Source organism: Branchiostoma lanceolatum, chromosome 2, assembly GCF_035083965.1.
Source record: "Branchiostoma lanceolatum isolate klBraLanc5 chromosome 2, klBraLanc5.hap2, whole genome shotgun sequence".
Taxonomy (NCBI): domain Eukaryota; kingdom Metazoa; phylum Chordata; class Leptocardii; order Amphioxiformes; family Branchiostomatidae; genus Branchiostoma; species Branchiostoma lanceolatum.
The window spans coordinates 19,052,287-19,068,799 of record NC_089723.1 but is presented as its reverse complement, the minus strand read 5'-3'; the positions used below and the strand labels follow the sequence as shown (position 1 = coordinate 19,068,799).

General features: G+C 42.0%; 1 protein-coding gene across 3 annotated transcripts in view; it reads left to right on the top strand.

The window, feature by feature from the left end:
- The window catches only part of LOC136427740 (probable 3',5'-cyclic phosphodiesterase pde-5), a 69,192-nt gene that overhangs the window by 20,610 nt on the left and 32,069 nt on the right, over positions 1 to 16,513 (top strand). Inside the window, exon 1 of one of the 3 annotated variants that reach the window (XM_066416858.1) lies at positions 9,649 to 10,418. The exons of the other annotated variants lie outside the window; for them this stretch is intronic. The gene's annotated coding sequence lies outside the window, so the exon portion shown is untranslated. Of the gene's footprint in view, positions 1 to 9,648; positions 10,419 to 16,513 lie in introns of those variants that run through there. 3 annotated transcript variants of the gene reach the window in all.

The following is a 16,513-nucleotide window of genomic DNA, read 5'->3' as shown; positions in this document are numbered from 1 at the left end:
GATGACTGTTAAACATCTACCAATGATAATCCTTACATGGGCATTTCTGCCATCGCCGAAGGCGCCAGTTGCGTTGATACCATAGAAAACCCGGCGATATATTTCACGCGTCATATAGCACGCCCGATTCACCCCTATACACATGAAGATATCTCACATTCCATATGGAACTCTTCTTCACTTATCTCCACTCTATCATTCAGCGCGCTGCGCTCTCGCTGCCTTGTTTTATTATCAAACCCAAACCAACTGCAAGTTCGATAACAATATCAGCTGGAATAAATCCTTCAGGACTGAAAGGAAATTTAAGATCGTTCAGGCTTTCTTGTTCATCGATAGACGTTTATTCTATTATCTTTGCTTCCTTTCGAAAAGCATTCCGAGCACGTTAGGAGCAAGGCTATGGTTTGATGAGTTGACGATCCTCAAGTCGATACGCCTAATCCCTAGGCGACCCTCAGTGATGGTTCGTTCTAGCCCAGAGCCTCCACAACCTAATCTGAACTTTCTGCCCGCAGTCTGAAGCGAAGATAGCGGTTGCCAAAGGTCAAGATGTCTGGCCTGTAAGTAATAAAAGACATACGTTTCTTGGAAGGCATCTTCTGTATACGTTCATGGTCCATCCATCTGGTAGAAAGTCAACTTGGTAAAACATCTCGTGAAGTTATAATATTTCGTTTGACCCTTTTCTACCGGAATAATGAATAATGAAAATACCACTTTTGTAGTCATAAACAGCGAACACCTGACAACCATTCTCCTCTGATAAGATATCGTTCAGAGCTCACGTTCAGCCATTCAGGTGGCATCTCTACATGCATAGAACTTAAATCTCTTGCTTATGAGTAGAGTGGTAGGCAGGTGTTGTCGCCCTCCACATGAGTGTTGTACAAATGTCCCCGTTTTGCCTTCATCTCGCTGGATTTCGTTCCATACATGAAAGCAACAGGGCGTGAAGACTACTGGAAGCTTCGCCATTCAACCAGTATCACTGCAGAATTGATAGCCTGCTCCTTTACCCTTGGCCAGGAAGTGGCGCCTGAAGCGTCCGTCCGTCATCCCGGAGACGAATGTGCGGCCGTGTGGCCCCGTGTTAAGGTCTCATTGCAGCTGGACGTCTGCAGATAACGAACAGAAAATGTTAAACGTGCTAACTTTGACTTGAGCACTTGACTCTTGGGAAAACATTCAAAGACAAGGATGACCCGAGTAATAGATAGTCATCCATCAAACAGGGATTTCCCTACAGCTGCCCTGCAGGGGTTGAATAGAGCTCTCTCTGAAGCCACGGCTGTTGGGCGTCGGAGTTCAGCAAAGAAACAATCTTATGATAAATGTATGTCTTAAACAAACATAGGACCCCTGTCGACGTGTGTCTGCATGCTGTGTCGTCCTTATGCTAAAGTGTCGTCATCTTAAAATCTACTTTCTTTCACAGGGTCGTTTTGTTAAAATTTTGTCAATCTTGTACCATTGGCACTGTCTTAGTTAAGACTTTCTTTTTCCATTCTTTCACCGTGTGCGCATAGAGTGTTTTATCTGTGTGTGCATCCTATAAGTTGAGAACGCAACAGTATTCACAATAAGTAACATGAGAACCCAAAGTGGGGAAACTCTCAAGGCATTACAATGTAGGCGTTGAAACTGTTTCACACAAGAAGCCATTAGTGCATGATGGAACATTTCTAAATTGACTGAACAGACTAGCCCTGATTGCTAACTCACGTTTTCGTATAGGTGACTTGTTTGGAAACTTTTTGAACGAATCGAAAGCCCACTTACGGTTGGTAACCTCTATCAACATTAATCTGCCAGGTTACATAAATCCGCCACCTTGAAAAACAGTGGGTTTGAGAGATCTCCATTGCCGCACCATTACGGGATTGCACAGTTTAGATATACAGGAGTGCATTATACTGGGGCATCAGGTTGGGGATCTGGTTTGACGTACGTATCTTTTCAGGGTGGCGGAAAGATGTACCCAGGTGGAATTATGTTAGCTGATGTTACATTAAGGACTCAAATGCGAGTTCAAATAGCTGGTATAGAACTACCTCAATGCTGTTTGGAAATGTGATAACCGTTACGATACAACCGCTATCTTCATTTTATTCCGCAATTTTTCCCTTACTTGAGAAAGCTATATCGCATATGAAGTACAGTATTTTTACATGTTACCATTGTGATGTTACAGCATCAGACAAAGTTACTTGGTGTTCGCTGGCTGTGCCTTCCGAAGTTATGCATTAGAAGCTACCAGATGATCTGCTTTGATCTGTTGGACTCATCTGGTGACTGGGGCGGAACACGTAGTTATCCTGCCACTTTGTGACTGCACGTTCTGTACGTGACGTTATCTATAAAAGTTCATAACGCATTTGTAAATACCAAACATGACCTGAGGGATGACTGTGACCGATAACGTTTAGAAGATAAGCCACATCTCTAATCAAAGAAGAGGAACATGCAGCGCCGTACGCGTGCATGAATGAATATGAAAAGTTAATCTTATCATAATAGTGACTGATATCCGAGTTCGTGATGATATTTTTACCCGGAAATTTTCTACATCAGTTATGAGTAGTAAAAAGTGACAAGAGCCAATTGTATTTTACCGGGGGCACCATATCTAACACGTTGTTCATCGTATCCTGTATATCAAATAAAGAATGTTTGATTACGGAAGAATTGATATAGTCTAAACTTATGAAGCCCTTTGGTGGGAAGCTAGATGATGTAGATGGATATCAACTTTCTTGAATATTCAAATTGTGAGTTGTTTCCGTGTGCCCCGGTAATCCCAGGACACATCAGCCTGTCACATTTAAGAGAAACATGAAAACCCTTTCCTGCTTTTTTGTCTTTAAGTCATGAACACATCCCAAGGTGTTGTATGAAGATTACCGGGCGTAAGCTGTTTATTTCATACTTCCACCCAGCTTCGGGCCGTCATCCTCTGTTCTTCTACTTAGCTGAAATGTTTTTATCTGATTTTGGTTGGTAATACAAATTGCTGAGTCCATAATTTCCAACGTTACTATCGCTGGGGATTTAGTGATATATGTGGCAATCTTTTGTGTGAATGTAACGCTCACAGTTGGATCTGCGGAAGTAATTTTCTATGGGCTTTAGGAATTAACCGACTGACTTCGTACGTACAATTACATCCTCTCTGACATTCATCATGCCGGTGATGAACACACATAGCTTGTAGTTCAGCCAGCCTTCTCCACAGGACGTCAGTCTTCGGCGTTCTTAGGATATTTATCACCTGTCTTGGGGGAGACGTTGGTAATGGCCTTGCCTATCGCTCGCTATTTAATAGTCTCCCGGCTGTGGCAATCATTGACAGCCGTTCTCTGCACGTCTATGATAAGGAAATGCTGCCGGGTCGAGGAAGTCCTCTTAGGCCGGGAAAAGATATAACTGATGGTTCTGCTGTCCCTATAAGGTTAGATGTAAAAGGTTCCCCCAAAAATAATAGAGGAAACGTTGAGGCATACTATCAATCAATGACCTTTCTCGACACGCCACAGTTTATAAATGTAGCATTAAGAACATGACTGACTTTTAGCGTATGCAACATAGTCTCAGCATTCAAGATATAACCCACCTCTACGTGTACTCAAAATCCACCAGTGATGCATACGTGAATAGTTTCATCAGACTGGTAGATCTTAAGGTTTCTGTGTTCTCTTTCACACAACCTGCAAGTCGTCCTTTTACTATAATCCTAAGGAATACTGAAATATATCTGTGAAAGAAAGCTTCAATAGCATATTAGCGATACAGTGATACAATCTGCCTGCCAAAGTACATCGAATGTGCCTTAATGTTCATAGGAAAATCATGCCGTGTTTAGCTTCCCTGTTCATAGCGCCATTGCTGCCAGTTCATCATCAAGCAGATCATGGTAGCGGAATTCGTGACGATGTTTTCTTATTGCTTCGACATGCTGACCAGAATACCCTCTTGGTAAAAGGATGTACGTGGATAAAGATCTGTTTTAAAGATCGTGCCAGTTACAAGTACCAGCGTGTATGGTAGTGAATGAGGCCCTTGTGCGACATGCTAACGAACTACATTAACACGAGAATAGAACAGTGCTACATGGTTAGCGTGCACACTTATGAGAAGCTCTGATATGCTGTTGAGGTACATGTAGATAATTCTGCATTATCTCTACATGTTGCTTTTTAAAATTATCATTACTCCAAATGAACAGCAACACTAATTACAACATTCCGTTGAAAATGGCCAATTTAGACAGTCGACCTGCCCGCGATTGCATTCTGAATGATTATGATATGTTTCTTCACTAGCCGATATCTGTTCAAAGTGGATCTCTCCTTGGAGCAGATATTTTACTTTTGAAACGGTGACCACAACACTGCACGATGACGTCCTCCCCCTCCGCAGAGAGCCCAATTACACTTGTCGTAATTGCTTCCTTTGAGGTTTCCCTGTGAAAGGTTAGTGAACAAATTGAAAATTCATCTTTTGACACGACAGATCTGAACACCACATGACATGGTGCAGCAGTTAATGCAAAGCATCCAGGGGGTACCGGGTGCGGGTATACGTATGTTAGATATTAGAGATTACTAGACAACAGTTTTACCATGTATTTTTCCAGTGACCATTGAAGTAGAAAGAGACAACATTTAAGTAGAATTGAGATTTAAATTATGATTGAATTTTTGCTACAGCATTTGCTCACAAGTGACTTCCATACAGCAGCTTAACCCGTCGTACTCAATGTCAGTCCACAACAGACAGATCTATCTACGTGAGTAACATTGCGGTATACATAACATTAATGCATTTCATCCGATAATTGGCTGAATGTATATTCTGATGTTGCGGGGTGTTGATTATAGACACGCCATCATACATGTCCCATATGTAGTGCATGGTCATGAGATGAAAGCATGCATCCAGAGATCCACTTCTGACGTACATTAATGACTTCATTCCTTCCAAGTGTAAGTCCTTGGTCGCTTTCCTTTCCAGAATGACAAACTATATAGCAATGAGATCAAGACCTTGACTATCCTCAATCCTATTCTTATCTCTAGGGTGTTTTAAAAGGTGAATCAACGGATGACCTGTGCGCCTAGAATCCTCTCCAGGGTATCTGTTATGGAGTAGCAAAGGTAGTTACTTGAATGTCGTTTGTCCCTCGGTGACTAATCACATTTTGTGTACTCGCAAGAACTGAAAGGGTAGGTAGATAAAAGTTGACAAAACACACCAACAGGAACATTTATATTAATATCATTTTACCGTCGGGCGTCGTTAACAAATACTCTACGTAGTTGCTTGAGCTAAGAAATTATTGAAATCTGCGTAACGTGTACAGGTGCCAAGGTTAACGCATAAGAGGATCAAGGAATACACCCCGTGTCCGGGGTAAACTAAGCCGCCTGGAAGCACCTCGTCCCGTTTACTACTACGAAATCCCGTAGAATGGCCTTCCACAGGACTTAAGGCTGTAGAAGATAGCAAGTCATATTGAAGTAACGATACCTAAGAACACCCTCAGGGATGAAAGTTTCAAAGTAAGTTTCGATAATTAGAGCTACTAAACTCACTTATAATGTGAAGGAAGTATAGGAATGTTGTGCAACATATATTAGCTTGTGTGTGTTTGTACGTCATTATACTAACGTCACTGATATAGAATGAGGCACGTTTATCGAATCATCGCATCAGAATGAACGTGTGTGAAATACTTTGACGTTGATAAGATATACTGCAAAATGTTTGCATCACTCATTGACTTTCAGTGACTTAAAAGGCATACTGTCGCTTTATTCATAGATGCTATGTAATGAATATTCTAACAGGGGTAATTGTTAAACCAAATCTTACTGTTGGTAAATCGAAACGTATCTTTCCACCTAATCCTAGCCTTCCCAATCGTCAGGCTACAATCGTTACATGTTGCGTCTTTGGTGAGAGCTAATGGTCAATGTAGTTCAGAGCTGTACCGCAAGGGGGCAGTGGCTATCCAGTAGTAAGTTATGATTGTAAGATGTATGTTGTGAAGTCGGCAGTAAATACAGTAAGACGAACATTTGGGACAAATCGTTCAGAAACAAAATAGATATCTTCTTGTATAATTATTTTTTCAACCGATAATACATTTAACCATATACGGTGTAAACATATGGGACCCATATGGTAGACGGGGGCGTCGATTCACAGTTTAGCTGTTGAAAACCCAGCTATGTGCTTTTAATATGAAAACAAGACACTTGTTCGTACTATACGCTGACTGTGCATGTACGTTTTCAAACATTTAGTTCAAACAGAAGATCACCTTCCGAATGTTTGCTCTTAACGTTTGCAATCTTCTTCGTAATTGGAAGCCCCAGTTTTACGGTCCCAATTGCACCGGTGCCCGTTGAGGGTGTAGTCCCGGCCGGGCCCTACGCCACAAATTTGTCCCGCGTTGAATTTAACTCCGAGTTAAATTGATTCGGGGTCCCGGCCGGGCAGCCACAGGGTGCCCCACGGGGCCACGTAGGGACCACGCCCGAACGTGCAACAAATAGCCCGTCAACTGACCGGCGGGACCCCCCGAAGCATTAGCTGACGTTTGTGGTCATATTTGCCAGTTTTGAGTCATTTGTTTGTCTACATTTCGTTCGTTATGGCACATTAAAGACTTAGAGACATGCATTGCATTTTCCAGACTGCCTTTACCGAAGTCTTCTTCCTCCAAACTAGTGGATGCCAACCACGTCCACGCAGCCTTCCAGCCAGCCCAGGGCGGCGTGTTCGCTGTAATTGCTTTAATTTGTTCTTTCTGCTCCGGTAGTGGGGAAGCTCGTATAGCAATCAACACAGCTCGCCCACAGAATAGTGCTACATAAGACTACATTATGCAGATCAGGGGTAACACGGCGCACAGACTGCAGCTTCGGCCTTGGGGATCATTTAGATAAACCAGGTAACTATATTTTTGGAGTAGAATTCAAGAAGGAAACGCGAGAAACATGGACGTAGTCTCTGCCCGACCGTAACGGTATAATTAGATTGTAGGACGAACCGATATCCTTCACTCGCGTGATTTTGCTTGTGAAATTGGTTTGGACTCAGGCCTGAACTGCTTTAATTTCCAATTTGTCGCCGACACCTGGTCTGCATATATGATTTCTGTAATCTCTCACGTCCTCTCTTTCTGTCGCGCCCTCTCCCCCTCTCTATCTCTGTCTATGCTAATCTCGTCACCAGTCTCTACGGTCGGCTCGGGGGTGTTTAACCTGCCGAGTCTGCTATGCATTTGCATGTCTCTGTTAGCCTGTCTTCTTAGCTGGCATATAGAGTTATCGCCTCTCCGAGCGAACTAATCAAGCCAATCCCGTAAACCCACCTCCCGAGCGGTCTAATCTGTCTGGGCGGGCGGCGCCACTCCCACTGCCGTAGAGATACTGACCGGGCAGCTCCCGATGGTATGGTTTCCAGGCTATGTCAATGCAGGATCACAGCTGGACAATAAGATATTGTGTCTATTCACTAAGGTGCAGTATCGTCAGGGGCACATTACTGCTCAGCAGCCCGAGCCCTCCCTCTAACAGAAACATATTTGATGTAAAATATGCTTTGATTAATTGTAATCGCAAGTACTGAAAAATTGCTATGTAACTTACCTCATCCAGTGACAAATTACATTGCAGTTCGCCGAAATTAAAAATCATGGTACAGTGGCTATAGATAAGTCAAATGTAAGCATAGCACAATCTAATGGCCTACACGCTGGGCTGAAAGTGGGGATTTGAATGGCTCTCGTGTCTTTCATAACTTCATAAGCATTTGAAAGGTTCCCAATTGCTACCATTCGCGAAAATGTCTTATAAAATGTCAGGACGCTGGTCCTGTCATCTTCTGGTGAGCGAGATGAAGGCAGTAGATTGTGGGTTGGGGGGCTGTCCAGATAGGATACAAACGACATCTAATCAATCATCAAATGACCTACATCCAGTTATCATTCAGTGGCTATTCCCCATTCTGTTGTTGTTGCTCGTTACTTTGTGTACTCTTGTTCCATCAATATTGAATGGACAGTAAGGTATTGAACGAGCCTTTGGTAGGGAAGTCCAAAGAAACTTCTGTTTCTATTTGATCAGGAACACCCAAATCGGCGGACGTGAGTGGTGTGTTAAGCTTAAGTATGTAATACGTGAGATGAAATTTACATCGATTGAGACACGCTCAGATATGCAAGTGGTTAGCAGACTCAACAATTTTGATTTTCCCTCCTTCTTTCTTTCTTTCTTTTCTCGGAATCGTTAACTCTGCATTGTCTGGGTAGCTTACTATCACAACCTCATTTTGCATTTGTATATGCATATCTTTATGTATATTGATAACGATTACTTGTTCGTATAATTTTCTGTCTAATATTCTTTTGAACAGAAGTCAGAAAAATGATACGTCCTGTTTATGCTGCCCAGATTATTGTAATATGACGAAGATTAGCACGGTGGAATTAGATACATCAGATATCAGTTTGCAGGACCTAACCCGAGCAAGTGTGTCGTTAACTATGTAGTATCAAAGCAAAACACACACCGTTTTGATGCGGGGCTAGCGACCACAATGTGCATCAAGGAAAACAAATCAAGCTAATGTCATCAAAGTATCCACATAAAATGAGAAGACACTATTTTACTGTGTGTTTTCAATTCGTAATCTTTTCCATTCAGTCCTCAATATTTTTTTCTTTTTACTAATTTTCAAAATAACAAAGAAATAATAGTAACATGGCACATATAAAAATAAGTGAAACACATGAGAAACCACAAAACTGATACATAAAACCAGGAAATGAAAATATATGATCACAAACAGTTAACGAGAACCCATGCATTTTGGTAATCAATTACATAAGGCCAAGAATGATTTACGTTGAAAGGACAGTATATAGTTGTCCCACTTTCCCATGTGTTTTTTGAGTCTTATCAAGTCGTTTGGCAATAATGTATTCTAATTGTTGAACATAAGAGACACTAGAAATAAAACCTGATAAGTGTAACTTCTGTTGGCGATATTTGAGAATATAAATCTTACCTAAAATAATAATTAAGTTTGACCGTCTTTGATATTTAATAGAGGCTAACGGCATATGATTCAGTGATCAAATGCATTGGGAGCAACCGAGAAAATATGACACTAACTTGTTCATCATACCTTATTCCGTTGAGTCTTTATAAAAACTCAATCTATTCTGGATCAAAGTTGAACCGTAATTGCCAACACAAAATAATAGTACAGAAATTGTGCAAAATTTTCAACCGATCAACACCAGTCTTTGTCAAGGAATGAGTAATTCAGTACTTTTGTGACGTCACGTTATGCAGATAGAACACGTGACTCGATGAGCAGTGGGTCATAAGTTGCAAAGAGTCTATGGCAACCTCTGTCTTTATTGAGGGATGGTTGTAAAGCCATGATGGCTTCTTTATTCCTATTGAAAAAAAAGTTCAGTTGTGTGTCCAAGTTTCGTACTTTGTCCGGTGTAACTGAGTGTGCAGATGACTCTTTTTGTCTGTGTTGTGAAACTTCCGATTTTTTAAACTCGGGCATATGTGCCCAAGGATATGGTATATGGTGACCTTTCGTCCGTCGACATTTCGGGACGATCCCGACTCAGCAGACCGGCGCATGGCGGATGGTGCCTCGTTAGTTTGGCCGTCAGACGTGGGTCAGGGGAGCGTGAGTAACGACGTACTCATGACGGGATGCAGCTCCGGCCAGGTGGAAGATGTCGTGATCCTTTCCCCCTTCCTTTCCGGTTCGCCTGCTGATACACATTGCTTCTCCTTCTACGGGGAAAAACCGTGCTGGTCCCCCGACGAGGGAACGTACGTGGACAGCATGCTCTCCCTACAATTTTGTTCAATTATTGACATTGCCGAATGTGAACGGTCGTTTTTGTAGATCTGTTCAAGTATCTTGTATACCACCTAACGTTATACACATCATTGCACACAAATATAACTTTGAGATGCAACAAAACCACACATTTATCAGAACAACATCAGGTGAAACCTTTGATGGGGACTTCTTATGCATAATCGATGACCTACATGGTGAAGATACAGCATGTTGATTACGTCTCCATGTATACTAATCACAAATCTTCAACACGCTCAGTGAACATATGTTGCCGGACTAATAGCCATGATATGTAGGCGTACATGATTAGGTTGCCGAGGGTGATGTGAAACAATGAGACATGTATCTGTCGGCCCTGTAAGAGGGCCCGTTGAACCATGAGCAAATTGCCAACCGGTGTGTTGTTACCTGCCCACCTTCCCACTTCCTCGTGAGCTGTCTCCTGTACTGCCGAAGACTCTCTAACAACCTACCTGAATACCCTTCACACCTGTAGAACAAGGATTCCACAGGTAAGTGTTTTAATGTCGTCAGGTATATGTCCATCTTTATTTTTTCAGAATGGCGCACGGAACTCCATAGACATTTAAGTCCAGATCGTGAGTCATTCTACTCAGCAGCCGATATGACCTGGAGCCTATTACAGTCTCCAAACTGGATATTTACATAGTCCAAGATGCTACAATCCTGCAATTTGGGCTTGATCTCTTTGACAATTCTTTGCATTTCAAACGCGGGTTCATCATCTTCATGACAGCAATGCTTTCATTCCCACATATAGCCACTTCACTAGAACCTTCGTCAAGATTTATTTTGGGTCACGAAATGTGATTTCCATCGCTAAATGTTGTTCTTTATGCATAGTTACAACATTTCCGCTGCTAAACTGTCGTCCGTAGCTTTTATTAGCTTGTCTAGCGGGTGTCAAACAGCAGTATAGCCTACGACTTTCAAACGACCATCATCGTTGTACTTGTTCTTCGCGGATCGATTTGAACATACGGCAGCCTTTGGGATTCCAGGCTTTCTCTTCGCCCAGACATAAACATGTATAGCGTGTTTCATCCCGAAAGTAGATATGCGCCTTTTCCTCATGTAACTGCGTTGGTCAACTGTTTTCAGCACTCCCAGGTCACCTTTTCCCGTAGTATACCAGGCATATACATGTATATGATCGTGTATATTCGTAACGCTAGTTTACCTAAATCCGATTCGTTTTTCGGTAAGAGTTGATTGACACCAATCAGGCAAAAGAATAAACCATAATTTCTTCTGTTGCGTGCCGATATTATTGGTTACCTTTGTAACTGATGCTACACATTTTTCTCTAGTTCTGTTGATACGAAGGTACTGCAATTTTACAGGACCGCCCGTGGTGTTGAGAACAGCAGCATTTTGCAGAGGGGTTACCGTTTTCCGCGGGGAGAATACTCAACATTATCTTGCCGCTAATTACCTTTATAAGTAGCTGCTGTTCTTTTTTAGCTAGAAGAGAGTGCTAAAGGTATAAACTTGTCAAGCAAATAAAATTACAACAAAACGGCGGTTAAGTGCCACAGTGCCACGTTGTAAACAACGCTTTGTCCCAGCAAGAAGGTTTCAAGAAAGACTCCTTGGTCCCAGCGAAAAACACCGTAATTCAAATCCTCCCATGATGAGGTATATCTAGTCAGTCCTGGGGCGGGAATTTGTTGTTTTTTACCTTGTCGTCTTATAATGAATGAATGAATGAATGAAAGACCTTTATTGTGCATTCATGCCCCGAGGGGCTAGGTACAGGTCGTCTAACTTAACACATGGAACATACAAGGATATAAATACAACAATACAAGCTCTAAACATATAGAGTAGACAAACGTGTTATTAAATCAAGCTAGTCCAGTAGTGTCGACTTCTTCTCGCTTCTTTGTACATGTGTGAATGTATGAACAGACAGTATTTCTTATATAAGGATTATCCAAGCGTAATAAAAATATGAATTTGTCCGCTGCATTTAGATGTTCGAAATATGGGAATTTTTCTTTGATAAAGTTAAAAAGTACACTTCTTTCGCTATCGTATAATTTACAATCTAGGACGAAATGTTGCTCATCTTCTACTTGATATAAATTACAATATTGACAAAGTCTATGTTGTAGAGGCGTGCGGTTGTGCCTTCCTGTTTCGACATGTACTAGAATGCAGGGTTATCGAAGCTTCCAGACAGTGCTCTGAACACTTGAGTCTTTCAAGCTAACGATTCTGTCGGCATTTCGGGTGTTGCAGTTAACACTTTCCCTCAATAACCCAACTTAATTATAAAGCAACGAATATTGGGTTACACCAGGGCTCTAGCCAGCCTTAAATGATTTTTTTTTTTTCGTAAGACTACATTTTTGAATAAACATAACATGTCGAGCACCGAAGGCAATCCTAGGCGGGTCCGGGGTAGGCTCCCCCGGAAAAGTTTGAAATCTTGACCCTCTGAAATTTAACGCTATCTCCAGCATTTTGAGAGGCAAGTCTTGCTGGTAGAAAAAGCTTTCACCTTTACACCACGAATTTAGGCGAACTAGCGTTACCTCTTCATGTCTCCGTACCAATATATGGACGAACGGTCCCTACAATTCCAGGAAACCATTTGAAAGTCTTTACCGTCCTGGCAATTTTGTATAATGCGCGTCTTCAGTTCCTGTTGAAGTCGCTCGTAGATGACATCGTTGGTGACTTCGGTGCCACTAAACGCGGCAGCTATACCATAATCATATTCCCTAGACTGTGTTCCCACTCAAACGTCCTGATCTTGCTGTGAGATAGAGCGGTTTCGGCGCATTTTGTATTTAGGGAAATCAGTTTTTACATTCAATTATACTTTTCTGCACGTCCATAATGGTAGCTATCTATTATCGGATTCCTTAAATCACCAGGCTCTCTTTCATAAGCAGTTCCAAGTAAACATATGACGTCATAAGGTAGCTTCAGAATTCTGGTCGTATTCTATGGGAGTAGTTAGAACACACTGCAAGAAATGAAGCGTCAAATGAAGGAATGCTCATGAATTAGGATCCACGCTCTCTGGTAAGATAGTAGTCAAGATAAATCAGTTGGCATTTGCCAGTTGGCCTTCATGTCATTTCCTTCTCTTTTCAAGTCTCGCTCAATGAGTGTTTATCAAAGTAGATTACAGAAGAAGTGCTTCTAATGACGTTGCTACATAGTGTCTAATATAATGAACAAATTGATCGAAATTAAAGCTGACACCGAAAACGATAAGACGAATGAATATATGGAGAAAAGACGTCCCCAGAGACCAATTTATGGTTGCCAAGATTTAGATATAAAGCTTAAGATCACCAGTTCAACACAATCTAAGCCGACTGCCTCTCCAAAAATCCACGATTTGAACTGCTTGCAAATCCTGAATTCCTAATTGCTGGCACACGCTCCCTTCGACGTCTGTGTGATCGATGTAGCTCCTCTCCCCAGGTTTGCTCAAACAAGTTAACTTGTTACACTTGGTATCGATCATCCTGTTATGGAAGGCAATTAAAGAACTAGCTCCGTTTGTGTGGTCATTAAAGTATGTGTACGTCAAAACAATGGAGATTTCTTGTGCATTTGTATAGAAATAGCAAAATGAAATGAAGAATCTAAAATGACCTCATAAAGACATACTAGTAGTAAGAGAACTGTCAAACGCTAAGAAAACCAGTGTCACCTTGGTGAAATGAGACCCATTTAGAAACCAACATTTCAGCCTAATCAAGCTAAGTCGCTGCCTAAATTGGCGACATACGTAGATGTGTGACCAAGTGCTGATCACCTTACAACATGCGAAAAAAAATTTCATTAAGAGCAAGCAGAAGTAACGGACATCATTATTTTGTTCTACATCATCCCCAACCATTATACTTTGAAATGGCGTTTTCATCCACATGGATAACGTTGCTGGTTTCTACATGTAAGGTCGATTCTTGCTACCACACTTGATCTGGTGCCAATCCTTGTTTGGTCAAGACTACAGGATCACAAAGCACAGTCAGTGAAACACTCAGTTAACGTTCCATTGTTATATAGCTAAGTGAACGAGTCAGACAACTGGCAGTTTGCCCAAGGTACGTTTCCAAATTAAGATTTTATGATTACATATAGAGCATATGTTAGGACATTAGGCAAGCACAAGATATCCTGCGCGCGCTAAGACTTATCGCACGTGTCGGCGATGGTGACGGTGATGGATCGTGCGTTCAGTGCCAGATATGACCGTAATCCCTGCCCAGGCCGCTAGGGCGATGAACCCTTTCAACAACTTTAGGCGCTGGAAGAGCTACACAACGTCGACGGAATATAAACACGGTTGTTATACATGGCACAGGCTTACGGCACTCAACAAAGGCATTCCCAACTCGTTAGAATGCTTACAGCGTGTGACAAATCTCTTGTAATAGCTTTTGTACCAGCGTAAACGTTCAATCATAGTCCTAGAATGGACTATAATCTGCCACATGGCACGGGGGTGAGATTGTATGCTTTACGATATTGCCAATCCTACGCAAGTTATCAAGTTTCCCTTTCACACATTCAGGACCTTCCATCTACCTTGCCCTCGACCACTACTAGACCAAGGTTGGTAGCAGTCTGAACCGTTTTAGACCACGCCTATCGTTCGCGACGACCATGTCACAACTATTTCTCAACCAGTACATTACTTACTCCCAACCGAGCCCAGAATACTTTCGGACTTCCTCCCAATCATTCCTAACTACCCCGACTTCTAGCCGCAGACTGCCAAATCCTTGCAGACTGGTTCCCAACCAATTGTTGGTTGTCTGTCTGGTTTGTTGTTTGGTTGTTTGGTTGGTTGTTTGTTTGTTTGGTTGGTTGGTTGGTTGGTTGGTTGGTTGGTTGGTTGGTCGGTTGGTTGGTTGGTTGGTTAGTTGGTTGGTCGGTCGGTCGGTTGGTTGGTTGGCTGGTTGGTTGGTTGGTTGGCTGGTTGGTTGGTCGGTCGGTTGGTTGGTTGGTTGGTTGGTTGGTTGGTTAATTGGTTGGTTGGTTGGTTGGTTGGTTAACCTACTATACAGCAAGTTGCACGCCGTACATAAACATTTCATATTCTTAATATTTTGCAACATTGAGAAATAGAAAGGTTGTAGAATCTATCAAAGTATGAAGTTGGATACTCAAGGGCCTTTGCCAAATTGCAGTGGAAATACCGGATGCGTCTAGATGTACTTTGTATATTCATGACCCCTCACATACACATTTAAGACTGGTAACTCACGACAAGCATACCGGACAAGTTGTACTGGCTCTAATATAGACCCCCTATCTTGGGGTCTAAATAATATACGATGTCCTCAATCTGCCATCGTACATTATCATGGCCTAGTATGTCAACTACCTACATCACAATAAGTTTGGCCAGAAATGATATACAAAAAGGAATACCAGACCCTCTTTTTCTTTTGCCATTTGACGTCACATTTTCAAGAGTAATGTGGGTTGGTGACCCCTCCTCTTCATATTCATGGTATTCACCCTTCGGGGTAACATATTGTACCGTTTCTATCAACACTAAATGCCATTCATGCTAGGTTGTCCCAAGCCCCCAGATAGGCTCGAGAATTGACGGTGAGAAAATGCAATTATGCTGCCAATGGTTATGTGAAATGTGCTTCTCGAACTATATTTCATTCCTGGGTCCTCATAGATGGTTTGAATATAATGGTACGTTTTGCTCCAGAGCTGTCTTCCTTGGCAGTTGTCTCAGCGGCTTCATTCGTTCCTGCCCAGGCCGCCATTATCACGCCTGAATGCCTCCCGTGTTCAGCATAGCAGGGAAGACCGCATATTTGTTTGACGCACGTCCTGTGGCTGATGAAAAGGCTGATAGCTGTTTGAACGAAGCCCCGACAAGCCCGAAGTAACGCTGATGTGTTTCCCGTGCTAATCTACACTAAACAGACGCGACTCAAAATCCCCGCAGGAATACAGAAACAGTTGGGGGTGTAATATGTAAGAAGATGCATATTCCACCCGAGCCTGAACATCTGTCAAATGGTAAATTTTCGGAATGACTAGTGTAAACATTTCAAATAATGAAAAGAGGCAAGGAATAAAGCCACAAGTGGTCTGAAACTGGTACTTGACAATGTAATGTATGCAGGACGACGTGCTTGACAAAGCATGTTACAGATTACTATTTCATATTTAGCCAAGGCAAGCGACCTTCAGCTTTAAACACATGGCAGTAGATATTCTATTTTAAAAAGAATCATTGTAGTCTGAGGAATTAGAACCGAAAGGAAACTTGCCAGAAGGCTCGACATTACCCATCGAAGATTGCGTTTGTCCATTTTTATCTTTGAAGGTCTTAGAAAATTAAGATACCTGCCAATGAAACACGTCTTTTTGCTATACATGTACATACATATAGGTGTATAGATGTGCCAAATGCCCCTATATGTACAGCGGTAAACCCCCATTATTACTGGCATTCCCTCAATTCAGATATAGGATGTCCCTTCTTCGGTAACACCTTCTAATGGTGAATAAAGGATACAGTAATGAGTGTTATCCCATTTTTTTAACCAGAAAGCGATTTCAACTAATTTTTTATGGTAAAGAA